A 14,430-nucleotide genomic window follows, 5' to 3' on the forward strand; every position below is an offset into this window, starting at 1 on the left:
CTGGTCCCTCTAGGTCGAGAAAGGGCCCACGTTTTAAGAACATTAAACCTATTTCTAAATTTATTTGACCACAAGTACAGGTGTTAGTGGCAGATGAAAGGTTATAATGACTGTAAGTTCATAATCCATTCTTCTTTATCCAAAGTCTTGCTTTAACGCCACCCCTCTAAGAAAATATCTTGCATTAACAAAGCACTGGGGAATGTCATTCTTGGGGACGTCATGGTTCAAACTCACTGAGAAAAGAATGGCATCAAAACAGAATAAAATGAAACAAATCCCTGGTGGACACTTTGGAAACAGGTCACAGAATAACAGAGGAGGTTCTCATACCTCAACCTACACGCGGATCTCGAGAGTTGCAAAGTATATGCCAACAGCTCCAGTGTCAGACACCCAAACACAGGCCACACTTTGTCGGCCCGGGAGCGGCAGACGGGGACTCCTTCTGACGCTGCAGGTGTGCACAGCTAGCTCCTTGCGAACACGCGCGGAAGGCACCTCATCTCCACACGTCAGCAGGTTTACCTCGGCGACAGAACGGTGGGAAGTCACCACGCAATACTGCCCTGCACGCCACGCACGGGTGGTAGGTAGAGAGAAGAAGGGATCCCTGGTGACTTTAAGTTTTCAAAGGAAGGTGTTTTCTTGCTGGTGGGTGGGGCCTGAGTTCATCCCCTGCCCCTGCTACCCACCCACCCACTCAGCCCATGCTACGGACTACAGAGCACCTGCCCACGTACAAGCTTTCTAGTCACACCTTGGAGGGGAACACACCCAACACGGGGATAGAAAGAAAGAACCCACATCTGCGCTAGTTAATTACCCGACTCCTTAGTGTCTGGCTCGAGGCTGAGAGACAGTGATTGGAGAGGAACGCTCCCCTCTGCTGCCGACCCTCAAAATACGTCTGTGGATGAGACACTTCCGTACAAGGCACGTTTCAGCCAGGAAGTCTAACATGCTACATGGTGACATCGTCAAAGATGGTTTAGAAATCCGGATATTTATATATATGTATATGTGTCTATATGTGTGTGTGTGTGTGTGTGTATAATATATATATAAATGAGAAAAGATGGTAAAGGTATTATTGCCTTCGTCTTGACAACAGACTCCGCTTTCGATGGGCAAGAATACAAAAAGCGGGGAGAGCCTGGTGTCGCGGCCGCCCTGGAGGATCCGGCGGGGCCGGGGCTCCTGCCCACCGCAAGGAAAGTGGGCATTAGAATGCAGCGAGCCATAGCATTTTGCTGCCCTGCAAAACAGGCTCCATCCGCTGGACTGCTGCCCCACCCAGGCCGTCACCACAAACGCACCGCCAACAACCGCTGAGGGCCGGCTGGCAAAGGGCACACGCTGTGTCACCAGCGAGGAGTAGGACCGGTGCTGCCGGGAGTCAACAGCGTGTGGCGGGCAAGAAAAGCCCCCCTGATCCCACAGAAGGAATTCCTCATAGACTAGAGGCGACCCAGCAGGGGGAGAAAAGGACATCGGTGAGAACGGTGACATCTCCCAAAGGCACACCGGGGATGGAAGTGGTTGCTCCTACCGGGTCCTTTCCAAGCACCTCCCACCGGATGCGGCACCGGCACGGCTCCGGGGAGCCAAGGGCACTCCCTCGCTTCAGACGCGTCCAGGCCTGGAGACTGTAAACTCGGGCACGGACAACGGACGCCTGCCCTCGGGCGGCAGGATTTAGCCTCCGATAACGGCTTGGCTCTTCATCTGTGCCTCTCTGGCCTTTTCCGGGAGCGTTTTTGCTGTCGTAACATCTATAATTCAGCATCGCGGAGGCATCCCGGACATTTATTATATAAATCTTGTAAAACATATAAGGCCCCTTTGCACTTTAATCATTTGGCTAACCGTTACAATAAGATTGTATTAAAAATTTAAACGGCTCTACTTAAGCAATTTACCTTCAAACGTCCATTTCCAGGGAACAGATCCGGGGACATGAATGTCGAACCCTTGGTCAGATTTATGGCACCGAGAGATATTTCTCCTGATACAGCCCTGATGAGTGAAGTCTAATGACTTTAGTTTTATGACTTTTTAAGCACTTAATGGGAAAATGTAGACATTTTCCCCAGACCGCGCTTCCGCAAGAATGGTATGTTTAAAAATGACAGGTAAGGAAAGGTCTCCGAGATTGCTTCAGACACGTTAGATTAAATACAACTGGCGGAGATTTTAAGAACATGACGGATATTGCAGGCTGGCCCAGACCACTATTATACTCGCCCCCCCAATGTCTTAAATAGTCCGGAGAATATTTAGCAAAGAGTCACCATAGAGAATTTTATTATCATCCATGTAAAAATTTTAGAGCCATTTAAAAAACGCCACAGTATTTAATTTTTCTCTCCCCCCTCCACCCACCCTGCCCGTGGAGACGCCGCCAACCACAGGGAGGTGACAGAGCAAACACCATCGTTACCTCCGTGCAATTACCAACACCCCGGTAAGGAGCAACGGTGTCCACCACCAACCCGTCTGTCAGCAGGGAAACCGTCTTGCAGGTGCTCGGAAGCAAATCGGAAAGTTTGCAGCATATCTGAAGTAATTTCCCCCCACCCCCCACCTGCCACCCCCACCCCCCAGCCCCAAATTGAGCCCACACAGCTGCGAGCGCTCAGATTTCAATTAATGCGGAGGCAGTAATCCTATCAATCACGGAGGTCTATAAATTTCTTATCTTTCTCATTAGCTCCACGGCGGCACAGCTGAAATGTAAACATACCTTGCCACGGGGCCGTAAATTACGCGGCACGAGCCACTCCGCCCGCCGTCAGGGGGACGGGAATGATTTGAGCAAGCCCAGGGTGTGCCCGCGCACCTCAGACTGATTTAAGCCTCTCAGAGAAAACACAACACAACACGCCAGAACCCCCCTGCCAGTCACGGTGACAGTACACCTCTTTCGGAGTTTGCTTATTTGGCTTAAAACTGGTAATGACCTGTCTTTATTAGTATGACTAAGTTTTTATGTGCAAAATCCAATTTTCTGGGGAAATATATTTTTTGCTGCATCTGCCAATAACATCTTCTGCGGTTACCTGTAGCTATTCAATTTTTTATTTGGACCTAAATTCCTCAACTTAATTTTTAAAGCTGCAAAAAAAAAAACCCAAAAAAAACAAAACCTCACAAAATGATCTTTTTGAAGTAAAATCGAGCGCGGCGGCATGCGGACCCGGGAGGGGGGGGGGTCTGGAGGGCGCAGCGGCTGGCTTGGGAACGTCATCAGCCGGACGTGGCGATGCCAAGATGCTGAGCCTCCCGTGGACAGTTCCATCACGCCGTCTCCAAGGTCACCTTGCCGTGCCAGCCCCTAAGGAGATGTCACTGTAAAAGTGTTTTCTACCGGGAACAGACTTACACAGCAGCTCGAGGGGCCAGAACGTTGGGGCTAACCCTGTTGACCGCTGGCTGACCCCCCCCCGACCCCCTCCAATCCCCCCCACCCCCTCTGACCCAGTGCTTCCGCCATGAGCTTCCTGTTTCCTATCACGTCCACCCCGGTGCCTAATTTAATCAACTGCATCTTTCACATTAAAACGGAGGCGGCACATTAATTCACCATGTTCCGTCTGCGAGGCTCACAGGTGGATGATGTCAACAACCAAAGAAGCCAAGCGCAGGGCATCTCCGGCCGTGACCACACTGCCACCTGGTGGCCCTGCTGGGACTTGCCCGACCTTTCTGAGCAGCCTGGGCTGATGGGGGGGTGGTGGAGGGGAGGCTGAACATATTGATGAGAACTGCCCGCCCAGGGCTTTGACACAGTCTAGGGCGGCCCTCTAGGCTAGGAGGGGGTCTGTTGACGTCAGACGGTACAGAAAGCAGACAGGACGAACCCCATGTTGTTTTTCAGACGACAAACGCCCCAAGAGCAGCGGCAAAAAGCCAAGCCAGAAACAAACCTCAACCTCAAACCGTAGCAGGTGACGGGTGGCCTGCGAATCGTACCCGTGAGGCTTTTAGGAATAAACGACGCGCCAGCGTTCCTGACTGCAGTTTTGTGTTCCGAGTACCTCCAGGGTGAACGTCTCAAGTTCGTCAGGATTTCAGCTGGTGGCCCCGTGGAGAAACCTGGGGCGGGAGCTCACTCACTGACCGTGTAACGAAGGCGGGGAGCGTGGCGGGGAGGCCGGTGGGCGCCCGGCTCACAGGGACGGAGTCCCCACCTCCGCTCTGTGCCTCGGTTTCCTTGCTGTGTACAGGGGCAGGCCCAGCGCGGGGCAGTGCGGGTTTGGTCTTGATGCTGCTGGAGGGTGTGCCTTCTATTCGTAAGGCACAGCGCCGGTGAGGCGCCGTACAGCGAGGTTTGAGTGCTGGCCACTTGATCAGCGTCTACTAAGCACTCAAAAAACAAACAAACCAGTCTCCTCAGCAGCAGCACAGGGACCCATGTCGGTGATGGCTCCCCCAGCACCGGGGACCTCCGAGACCTAGAGGAACCGACAGGCCACCTCCCGAGGCCACGGTGTCGTGAACACGGCAGGAACGCGCCTCCTGAGAAAAAGCTAGGTCGCAAATTCCTCAGACGCTGTCTCCAGCACCTTTCCCATCAGAAACGTTTCCTGGAGACCTGCGTCTCCATGAACTGCACAGGGACCACGGGCGTAGAATGTGAGAACAAAGTAAAGGCTCGTACGTCCTGTCCCTCCACCTCCAAGTCCCCAGCGAAAACTCAGAACAGCAGAGCACAGTCGGCGAGCCACAGAGAGGGCGGCCACGCGCTGGCCCAGACACGCGGGTCACAGGAGGGACGGGCACCCGGTGCCGGCCCTCAGCGGGCGCCCCCCCGCCCTCCGGGGCCGGCCCTCAGCGGGCGCCCCCCGCCCTCCGGCGCCGGCCCTCAGCGGGCGCCCCCCGCCCTCCGGGGCCGGCCCTCAGCGGGCGCCCCCCGCCCTCCGGTGCCGACCCTCAGCGGGCGCCCCCCGCCCTCCGGGGCCGGCCCTCAGCGGGCGCCCCCCTCCCTCCGGGGCCGGCCCTCAGCGGGCGCCCCCCTCCCTCCGGGGCCGGCCCTCAGCGGGCGCCCCCCGCCCTCCGGTGCCGGCCCTCAGCGGGCGCCCCCCGCCCTCCCAACCAGGAAGAAAGCCGGGTGAAGGACGGCAAAGGCCGGGCTGCTTCGTGCCGCACCAGGACCCTCAAGAGGACCCGCTTCTTGTCTCGGGAGAGAATGTCCTGAACGTCGTGACCCCAGAGGGCGGTTTTTACTCTTCTGGTGAGACTGCGTCCTCGGCAGCTGACAGCGCTCTCGTGACCGTGTTCCTGTCGCCGGGGCACCCAAGGGTGGCACCACGGATGCAAACGGCCTCCCACGGAGCGTGGCTCTGCCCCTCCCCGACTCTGTGCCCAGCAGTGGGTGACCCCAGCCTGCGACGGGGCCACTCATGCCGGGTCACCGCCCACCACGGCCCGAGCTGGGACACCTGCCGGGACCCACGAGCTCCGACGCCCCTCTGAACCGCCCTCGTTTCTATGACGAGGCTGCGGGCGCCTCCCCGGCCGCCATCTTCTCATCATGGCCACCTGCCGACCTCGCAGTCCTTCCCAGAATTCCAGGGAGGAAATCCTGTCCGTGAACAAGCGGCTCTGACTCTCGGAAGGAAGGGCTGGACGCCCCCGACCGCCACCGCTCCTGTGAACAGTGGCCCAGTAACCGGCCCGGGGGGGGGGGGGGACACAGCGGAGGGGCAGCAAGCGCCTGTCCTCCCACCCCACCCCCGCCCTGAGAAACACTGGTTCACTGAAGAGTTCCCACCGGAGTCAAAGCGCCTCCACGCAGACGCGGGCACCTGCCGTGGCGAAGGGCCCGGGAGCCCCTCGCCATCACGCTCTCCACGGCCCTGAGAGCGGGCGCCATGCCGGAGCGCGGGGGTGACATCCACGCGGAATGCGACATCTCTCCACACGCCGTCGCAGACTCAAGCCACTGCTGGGCTGTGCTCCTGAAGGCTGAGGTTTCTTCCGAGTCTTGGGTTCCCTTTAGCCGACCTGCTGTGCCCCAGATCCACGCTGCCTCGGGCAGAATGACCCCAGTGATGGAGGGAGGTCCTGGGTCCTGCGGACGCTGCCGGCCTTCCTCGGAACCGCTCACACGGTGGCAAGGACTCCCGGCCGGCCGCTGACAGCCGCCCGGAGATGACACGCCGGGGACTCTGACCCTGGTCGTGGGGGGCAGGGGCGCCTGACGTCTCTGTCTTGAGGGTTTTTCTTTCTAGACGTGGGTTCTTAATTAGACGCGTGCCATCACGTAAGGGGGAAAGAGCACTGTGGAGAGAGACGGGGCGTCGTGTGAAGTTCCGTCTCCAGACGCACAGCCGCCCGAGCCGGCAGTTTCCCTGCAGGGCGGCGCGGCTGCGCGAGCCAGACGCGGGCACTCCGGTTTTGCTCAAGAGGCAGCTAGTAACCACCGGGCACGAATGTCGTCTTTATCGCCAAGGAGCCCAGGAGAAAGGACGGACGGAAGCGACAACGGGTGCGATAGAGTCATCTCCACGCAGGAGAAAGTCTCTTCAGTGGACTTGGGTCATATTTTTAAGAGGGATTTAAGTGTTTCAGGTGAAAGGACGAGGAAGGAATGCAGAGGCACTTAGATCATTGGTAAATGACCACCGGCCAGAGACCACCGGCCGTCTCGGGGAAACTCTACCTAGGGAGACGCCGCTGAGCCACGCGCCCGCTTCATGGGCCCTCAGGAGCCATTTTTTTACGGGTTGGTGTTACTATTTAAAAGTGTTATTATATATATCCGGAACCCAGAGGAAACGGTTTAGGGCTATTTGTCCCACATCCGGATGTAACCGGACAGCACGGAGCCACTTCAACACCTTGAGTGACAGGTAAGGAACACGGGCGGAGGGGGGCAGGACCTCCCCGAGGGCAGAGCCCGGCCAGCTCACAGCTCAGGGCTCTGGGTGGACTCCGCCTACGGTGGTCGGTGCGCGGAAGGACTTCTCGCATGAAGGGCTGCGCGCTCTGCTGGGGGCCGCCCCTCCCCAGGGCTTCCCGTTCCCGTGACAACAGGTAATTGTTCTCTGTCGAAGCCCTCCACGCAGCCACAGACACACCCCGTTACTACGGGCAGCCCTCGAAGGAGGTGGCCCCGGGAGGGCACCCCGTTCCTCAGCCGGTTAGGCGGAGGCAGCGGGATCCGGAGCCACGCGTGACAAGAGGCTGAGATGGACCTGGAGCTCCGCCGTGCAGCCCAGCGTCACCCAGGGGCCGCCCAGGAGCGATGGCGTCTCGGTGATGTTCCCTGGGCAACGTCTGAAACGGCGACTCGATGCCTGTCGGGTCCACGTGCCCATGGGCGAGGGGCCGTTCACGAGCCGCTTCCCGGCATCCGACAGCAAGTGCGGCAGGAGCAGTGGCCGTTTCTCAGCCTGTCACGTCCTTCGTCACGGCTCGGCGGGTCTTGTCATCAGCGAACTTAGGTGAAACACCTGGGCGCTGCGGGGGGGAGGTCAGGTCCATTTACTTCTACGACTTCCTAAATAGAAGCGTTAAATAACTCTGCCTAAGCTTTGTGGTTTGTTTTGGAAACCTGGGATGAATGCGCCTTAATTTCCATTGCACTTATCTTTAAAGAGGTACGCAGGCTGAACAATAAAACAGAAGAACACAACAGAGCTAAGGGGACAGGAGTCTTAGGCAAACATTTCTCTCATGGTCGACCAACTTCCCAGCTCAGCGGCACTGTGGTAAACGTGTGTGTTTCCTGTTCTGAGCAGGCTATATGGGCGGACACCCAGCTGCGAGGCTGATCGTGTGGGTGCAGGCCAGCTCCCACTCAGGCTGGTGAGGGCCACGTGGCCCTGAGGGTAATTAATGCAGTGACGGGCCCCTCTGGGCACCAGAGCAAGCAGGCTGCTGGACACACTCGGTCCTCAATCAACACTTGCTGAGGGGGTCAACACGGGCCAACGCTGAGGGTCGGTCTGACCCCCGTTTCTCCCCGCTGCACAGAGAGGCACCTGATGCTGTTTCTCGCACATAAAACATATTAGGTCACGTCAATGAAATGGGTCTGGGCCGTTTGAGTGGCTGCGGAGGGCAGCCACGCGGAGGCCACCGGCTCTCAACAATTCCGTCATCGAGGGGCTGGGCGGAGGACCCCACAGAGGAAGAGGAGGAGGAAGGGCAGGTGTTAAGAGAATTTTCCAGGAAGAGCCCACGTCCAGGTCAAAAGCTGAGGGGAAGGTGAGGACTCAGTGTTGCCGTGGGATGTGGGCAAGGTCACTGGTGGGGATGGTGAGAAAAGGAGGAGGGAGCGGGCTGAGGAGTCAGTGGGAAGCAGGGAGCCCCGTGGCTGCACGAGACCTCAGCGCCCAGGGGAGGGGACCGGAACGGCAGGAGAACAGCCAGTCGTCTGACCGCCCCTCCACCAGCCCTGACCTTGCAGGGCCTCAGCCCGCGCCCCCACCCACACCTAGGGCTGGGGTCATCTTCTGGGAAGGCAACGTGGAGTGGACCCCAGCTCTCCACCTGCCCCTGGTCGCCCCGAGCCTGTCCTCATCCGGTCCACTACCCCGAGACCTGCTTTCGTTTGCCCTCGGCCAGACTTGCAGAGCTGTTTCTTCTGTCACGTGCCCCTTACAAGGCTGAGGTCACCCTGGCTGCAGTCTGCGGCAGGTCCCCGGGCTCCTGGTGACACAGCCCCTTACAAGGCTGAGGTCACCCTGGCTGCGTCTGCGGCAGGTCCCCGGGCTCCTGGTGACACAGCCCCTTACAAGGCTGAGGTCACCCTGGCTGCGTCTGCGGCAGGTCCCCGGGCTCCTGGTGACACAGCCCCTTACAAGGTTGAGGTCACCCTGGCTGCATCCGCAGCAGGTCCCCGGGCTCCTGGTGACACAGCCCCTTACAAGGCTGAGGTCATCCTGGCTGCAGTCCGTGGCAGGTCCCCGGGCTCCTGGTGACACAGCCCCTTCCAGGCATGTGTGCAGTCAGAGTTCGTCTCCTCCTGCGTCTCCCCTGGTGAAGCGGTGGGGGGACTGAGTTTCTCCCTGGAGCCTTCCTGAGCCACCTTGCCCCTTTCCACCTGCTGCTCTAACAGGTCCCCACAAACCTGGTGGCCTGGGACATCAGACACTCCCTCTCACAGTTGTGGAGGCTGCCCAGCCCTGAGTCCGCATCGCCGAGCTGGCAGGGCTGGGCTCTCTCTGGAGGCTCCAGTGCCCCACTGGCTGCCCGCTACCCTTGGCTTGTGGCTGCATCACTCCAATCTTCAGACCTCTCCGCCCCTTGACATCACCCTTTATCCTCTGTGTGGGGTCACAGCTACGCTCCCTTGGACAAGGACACACGGGATTGTGCTCAGGGCCCATCTGAAGATCCTGAGTGTAATAATCACGTCTGCAAAGACTCTCTTTTCCCCACGAGGTGCCCGTCCCAGGCTCTGGGGTTAGAGTGTGCCCATCTCCGGAGGGCTGCCCTTCAGCCCCCACACCACCACACGGGCTCGGGCGTCTGTCTGCTTTGCAGTCTGTCCCTCCAGGGCTCACCTTCCCAGCACTGCCCATGGCACCCACCAGAGGCGTTTCCCTCCCCCCACATTCACCAGCCTTTTCTATGTCACATGAATAAAATGCTGAAATGATGGCCTCAAGACCTGTCCCTCCAAGTCCTTTAGAAGCGTTCACATGTGGGCAAAGGGGCACATGAGGTCTGAGAATGAAAATCTTTATAATATCTGGCTCTAATTTGCCAGCAAAAAGGGGCAATGGCAGCAGGGGGACGGCTAAAAGAGCCCGTCTGGCCGTTTATGATATTTGTTGAATGTGGGTATTTCATGATGCCAATTTCTTCATTTCCCGTGAAATATCTATGCACCAAGGAGACAGACTCCATTCTTCCCACTGGGCTCTCTTCCTGTGGCAAAGTCTGCCTGGAAGCCAATGACAGGCATTGTCCACTGGTCACTAGAGGTGCAGGGAGGAAGGGAAGGTGGGGGTGTGGCCCGACAGGCTAACGCGTCCACACGCGGAGCGAGGAGACGCGGCCAGCCCAACCAGGAGCCTGTCACGTGCCGCCTCCTCGCCCACGCACTGGGTGCTCTGGGCGGGCCTGGGAACCCGAGCTGACCGCACCTGCTCCAGACGGCGAGCAGGAGGGGAGGCGCCCGCAGCCACGCTGGAGCTCAGAAGGTGCCTGCAGGATGGATCTAGTGACGGGGAGCCCCACGACCAGCTCGGTCCCTGGGGTCGGGGTCGGAAACTCCTCGCTGGGTCCACGCCCTCCTGGAAGACTCAGAAAGACACGGCCCTAGAGAAAATGAAGTAACAGTCGCTACTCTCGAGTCTTTAAAAAAGGTTTACTAAAAAGTTGACGAGACGGGCATACAACAAAATGCACATGGCTAGAAGGTGGGAACAGGTGATTCTGATTGACTTCTTCATCGCTTTCTGTATTTCTTACAAACGGGTGCTACTTTAATCAGGGAAAGTGTTTGTTTAAATATGTAAACAGGCAAAATATAAAATGTCCGTAAAGTACACTTGAACAGAAATGGACGTGAACCATAACTGTGAAAAGGAAAACTCCATGGAATGGGTGTGGTGACATTTTAGGGGCTGAGGGTGCCGGCCTCCCGCCTCCCAGGGCAGGACTCAGTCAGATTCAAAGTTGTGGCCGCTACGTCCACCCTGGGCAGTTATCAAAGCCACGAAACAAAGAGCACCGGCAGTGAGCTGCTGCTTGCTTGACCCCCGCTTTTCCTGCCCAGGTGAGCCACGCCCCCACCCTTACCTGCCCAGGTGAGCCACACCCCTACCCTTACCTGCCTGGGTGAGCCACGCCCCCACCTTTGCCTGCCCAGGTGGGCAGTGGCACACGGAGCTGAGCTTTTAGCCCTCTCACTGGCTTTCTCCAACCCTTCCCCTTATTTGAACCACCATTTGATAGCAATTAGGTTAACTGCATACCTTGCTGAAAGGCCACCGCTGTGCAGCATTTCTTCAAGGGCCTCCTACCTCACGCTACACAGCTACACAGCGGGGTGGACTGGGACAACTGCTGTTCGTGCCTGTCTTTAATGAGCACTTGGGGAAGGAGCCCGCCAAGAACGGGCGGAAAGGGAAGACGGGCCGGCCTCCTCGCCGTCCCCCTCGCACAATCCGCTGTTCCTGTGCAGCCACCGGGGCGCGTGCACAGAGCCCAGAGCTGTGGAGCCCCCAGCGAGCACAATCCCCAGGGAAAGACCCCTGTGAACAGCTCCTCGTCTGACTGTGTGGGAATGCTCATTCACGCTGCTTCTGAATTACTCGACTGGTCAGGATGTGCACCGAGGTCTGTCCCCAGCAATCACACACATGCGATTAGAGATTTTCCAAACTATTTCAGCAGCGGGCTTTCCTTCTTTCAGAAACTCATGGCGAGACTGATGCACCAAGACCCGCCCGCAGCTGCTGTGCCCACCTTCACTCAGACCCGCGCCCACTCTCTGCAGGTCCTGTGCACCCCGGTGCCTGCGAGGGGTTTAATTCAGGGAAGTGTTGACTGAAGTCAGGGGAAACATCTGGAACTTAGCCCCCTGCTCTCCCTACAGGGCTCTCCCTCGCTCTCTCTCCGAACTTCTCTCTCTCGGGGGCCGGTGAAACCTTCCCACAGCTCTCAAGGACGAGCAGGTGGGAGCTGCCCTCCCGCGGTGACGTCACCATTCACGGAGGACACGGCCCCACGTGGACCCAGCTCCCCTTGCTGCCCACAACCCTCTGCCACCGCTGTCCTGAGGACTGAAACCTGTGACACTCTCCAAGTTCTATCTGCTTCCTTACAAATTCTCACCACTCGGTTGAGAGTCTGATAAAAGAAACTTCGTGTGTCTAAAAGGGCCTGTGATTTGCTGTTCCTCCTGTGAGAGACAAACATGTAATTAGCCTCCATTTCCAAATAAAGAAATGGAAAGTTTTCTGATCGGAGAGGCTACAATGTCTAAGGGAAATCAGATGCTGGGAGAAAACAGTTTAGTAAACATGAAATAAATAAATGAAGAACAGCAGGGAGAAGCCCTCCACCGTGGGGAGGGGACTATTGATAGAAGGAAAACCCCTCTCAGAAACCAGGAGGCTAGACGCAGGCCAAAGCTCGGGCACCCCCGGCTCTCCTCTGCCCCGTGCCCCTGCATGCCCTGTGCCCACGCGGGGGAGCACTGCTCATGGCAGAGTCCTGGGCTCCGCCCGGCGGGTATAAACCACGAGTGAGCCCTAGACCACTTTCAGTGACGCTGCCCCCTCCATTCCCTCTGCCCAGGGGTCAGGCTCATCTGTCATCTGCCTCCTGGTCTCTAACTAGCAGACGGCAAGGACAAGAGCCAGGGGTTCCCACCCAGGAAGGGGCCGCAGCTGGGTGGAGAGGCTGGTAGTGACGGCTCCACACAGACCCATGCAGTCACCCCGCCCAGCCCGGGTGTGGGCAGCCTGGGTCGTCGCTCAGGCCCACAGAACTCTTGCTGGGCTCCTTTAAAAGACAACAAGGTACCAAATAAAAAATCTGGTTATACAGTGGTTGAGCGTTGGCCTGGCGTGTGGAAGTCCCGGGTTCAATTCCCGGCCAGGGCACAAAGGAGAGGCGCCCATCTGCTTCTCCACCCCTCCCCCCCTCCTTCCTCTCTGTCTCTCTCTTCCCCTCCCGCAGGCGAGGCTCCATTGGAGCAAAGTTGGCCCGGGCGCTGGGGATGGCTCTATGGCCTTTGCCTCAGGCGCTAGAGTGGCTCTGGTCGCAACAGAGCAATGCCCCAGATGGGCAGAGCATCGCCCCCTGGTGGGCATGCCGGGTGGATCCCGGTCGGGTGCATGCGAGAGTCTGTCTGACTGCCTCCCTGTATCCAGCTTCAGAAAAATACAAAAAAAAAAAAATCTGGTTATAGCCTGGGTGAGGGGCAACAGCTGTGGTCAGGCTTGCTCGCTGGTCTCCCGGCTGCAGGCACTTTGCACAATTAGTGTGTGAGCACCTGGCAGAAAGCCCCGTGTGTCTCTATGAAAAGCTGCAGGTTCCTTCCCGCGGGGGTGACTCTCCCAGACCACTCTCCTGCCACCCCGAGGTGCAGCCCTGGTTCCCTCACGGCCACGGTGAGGGGCGGTGTTCCGGGTCCCTGGCCCTCCACCACGGAAAGCGGCTTTCCTTTGCTTATTTGCTCGCCCGTCGCTGCGAGCCTCCGATAAACGGGAACTGCCGGATGCTTTCCGGCTCCGCAGTCCCTCCGCCGTCTGCCCGAGTCCAGTGTGACCCTGCCTGGCCGCGGCCACCGGCACTGCAATTCCCATCCTTCTTTGCCAGATTTCCTGTGATGCTTCTTTCTCTACAGTTACATGCAAAGCAAACCACAGAGGACAGGGCGGCAGCTGAACGGAACGTGTCACTTCTTTTGTAGGCTGCCCTCTCCTCTCCAATGGGTGACACTTTTTTCCACTTGTGCATTCGGACTCTGCCGATGCAGGAACTTCACACGCTTTCCCGGGTGCCTCTTGTGACAGGTCTAAATGGGCTCTGAAGGCAGTGGGTTTTATTACGACTGCTTTCTCCACGGGGACAGAGAAAGGAAGAATATATACTAGTGAGAATCATCCTTCTGAGGGCTTCCGGCGCCCCCTAGTGGCAGCTTACTAAGTTACAGCATCTCAGAGACCCGGCCCGGACCCCGCGTTCTGTGACCCCCAGTCTTATTAAGTGACCAGAACAGTTTGGGGGGGGGATGAGATTTCATCAGACAGCTTTTTGTTAATGATTTCTACGTTGATGATAGGATTGCATTTCACCCCAATAACCCTAAGGACTGAGGTGCTTTACATTCTATGAGAAATAATCACTTAAAGGAGCATTTTTCTTCCACTGCCAGGTTTTAAAATGCGACCACTGGCTCCAAAGTTTAACATTTACGGAAGGAAGGATAAAACCACACAGCTAAGACAGATCTAATTCCTACTCTCTGATTTGCTACGAGTGGCTCACTCCCACAGGACGGGACGGGACTAGCCTCCGAGCCCCGCCTAAACAGGGTTCTCCTTCGGTCCCTCTGTTAACGAAGTCTGTAGATCGGGTAAGAAATGAAGTTAAATGCAGAAGGCACCTTGGTATTTCATTTGATCACGAAACCCTGGTGCAGAGGGGGACGTGCGTCCTCGTACTTGATGGCTGCATGGTGTCCAGTAGTTTTTCAGACAGTTTACACACAAAGTTCAATGGGAGAGAGTTTCCTGAAATGCCAGACGTCGGACAACAGCTGTTCTCTCCGGAGTCTGGTTGACGGGAGAGGAACCACAGTGCCCCCTGCAGGCACAGACGTAGAGGTGGAGGAGCCAGGCCCCTGCCGAAGGGGAGGAAGCCCCTGGTGTCTGGTTGACGGGAGAGGAACCACAGTGCCCCCTGCAGGCACAGACGTAGAGGTGGAGGAGCCAGGTCCCTGCCGAAGGGGAGGAA

At 57.6% G+C, this 14,430-nt stretch overlaps 1 protein-coding gene across 8 annotated transcripts in view; it reads right to left on the minus strand.

Annotated features, from left to right (window-relative positions):
* Positions 1-14,430, minus strand: part of AGAP1 (ArfGAP with GTPase domain, ankyrin repeat and PH domain 1) — a 520,801-nt gene that overhangs the window by 286,599 nt on the left and 219,772 nt on the right. The window lies entirely within an intron of this gene.

The sequence above is a fragment of the Saccopteryx bilineata genome, chromosome 5 (assembly GCF_036850765.1).
Source record: "Saccopteryx bilineata isolate mSacBil1 chromosome 5, mSacBil1_pri_phased_curated, whole genome shotgun sequence".
NCBI lineage: Eukaryota > Metazoa > Chordata > Mammalia > Chiroptera > Emballonuridae > Saccopteryx > Saccopteryx bilineata.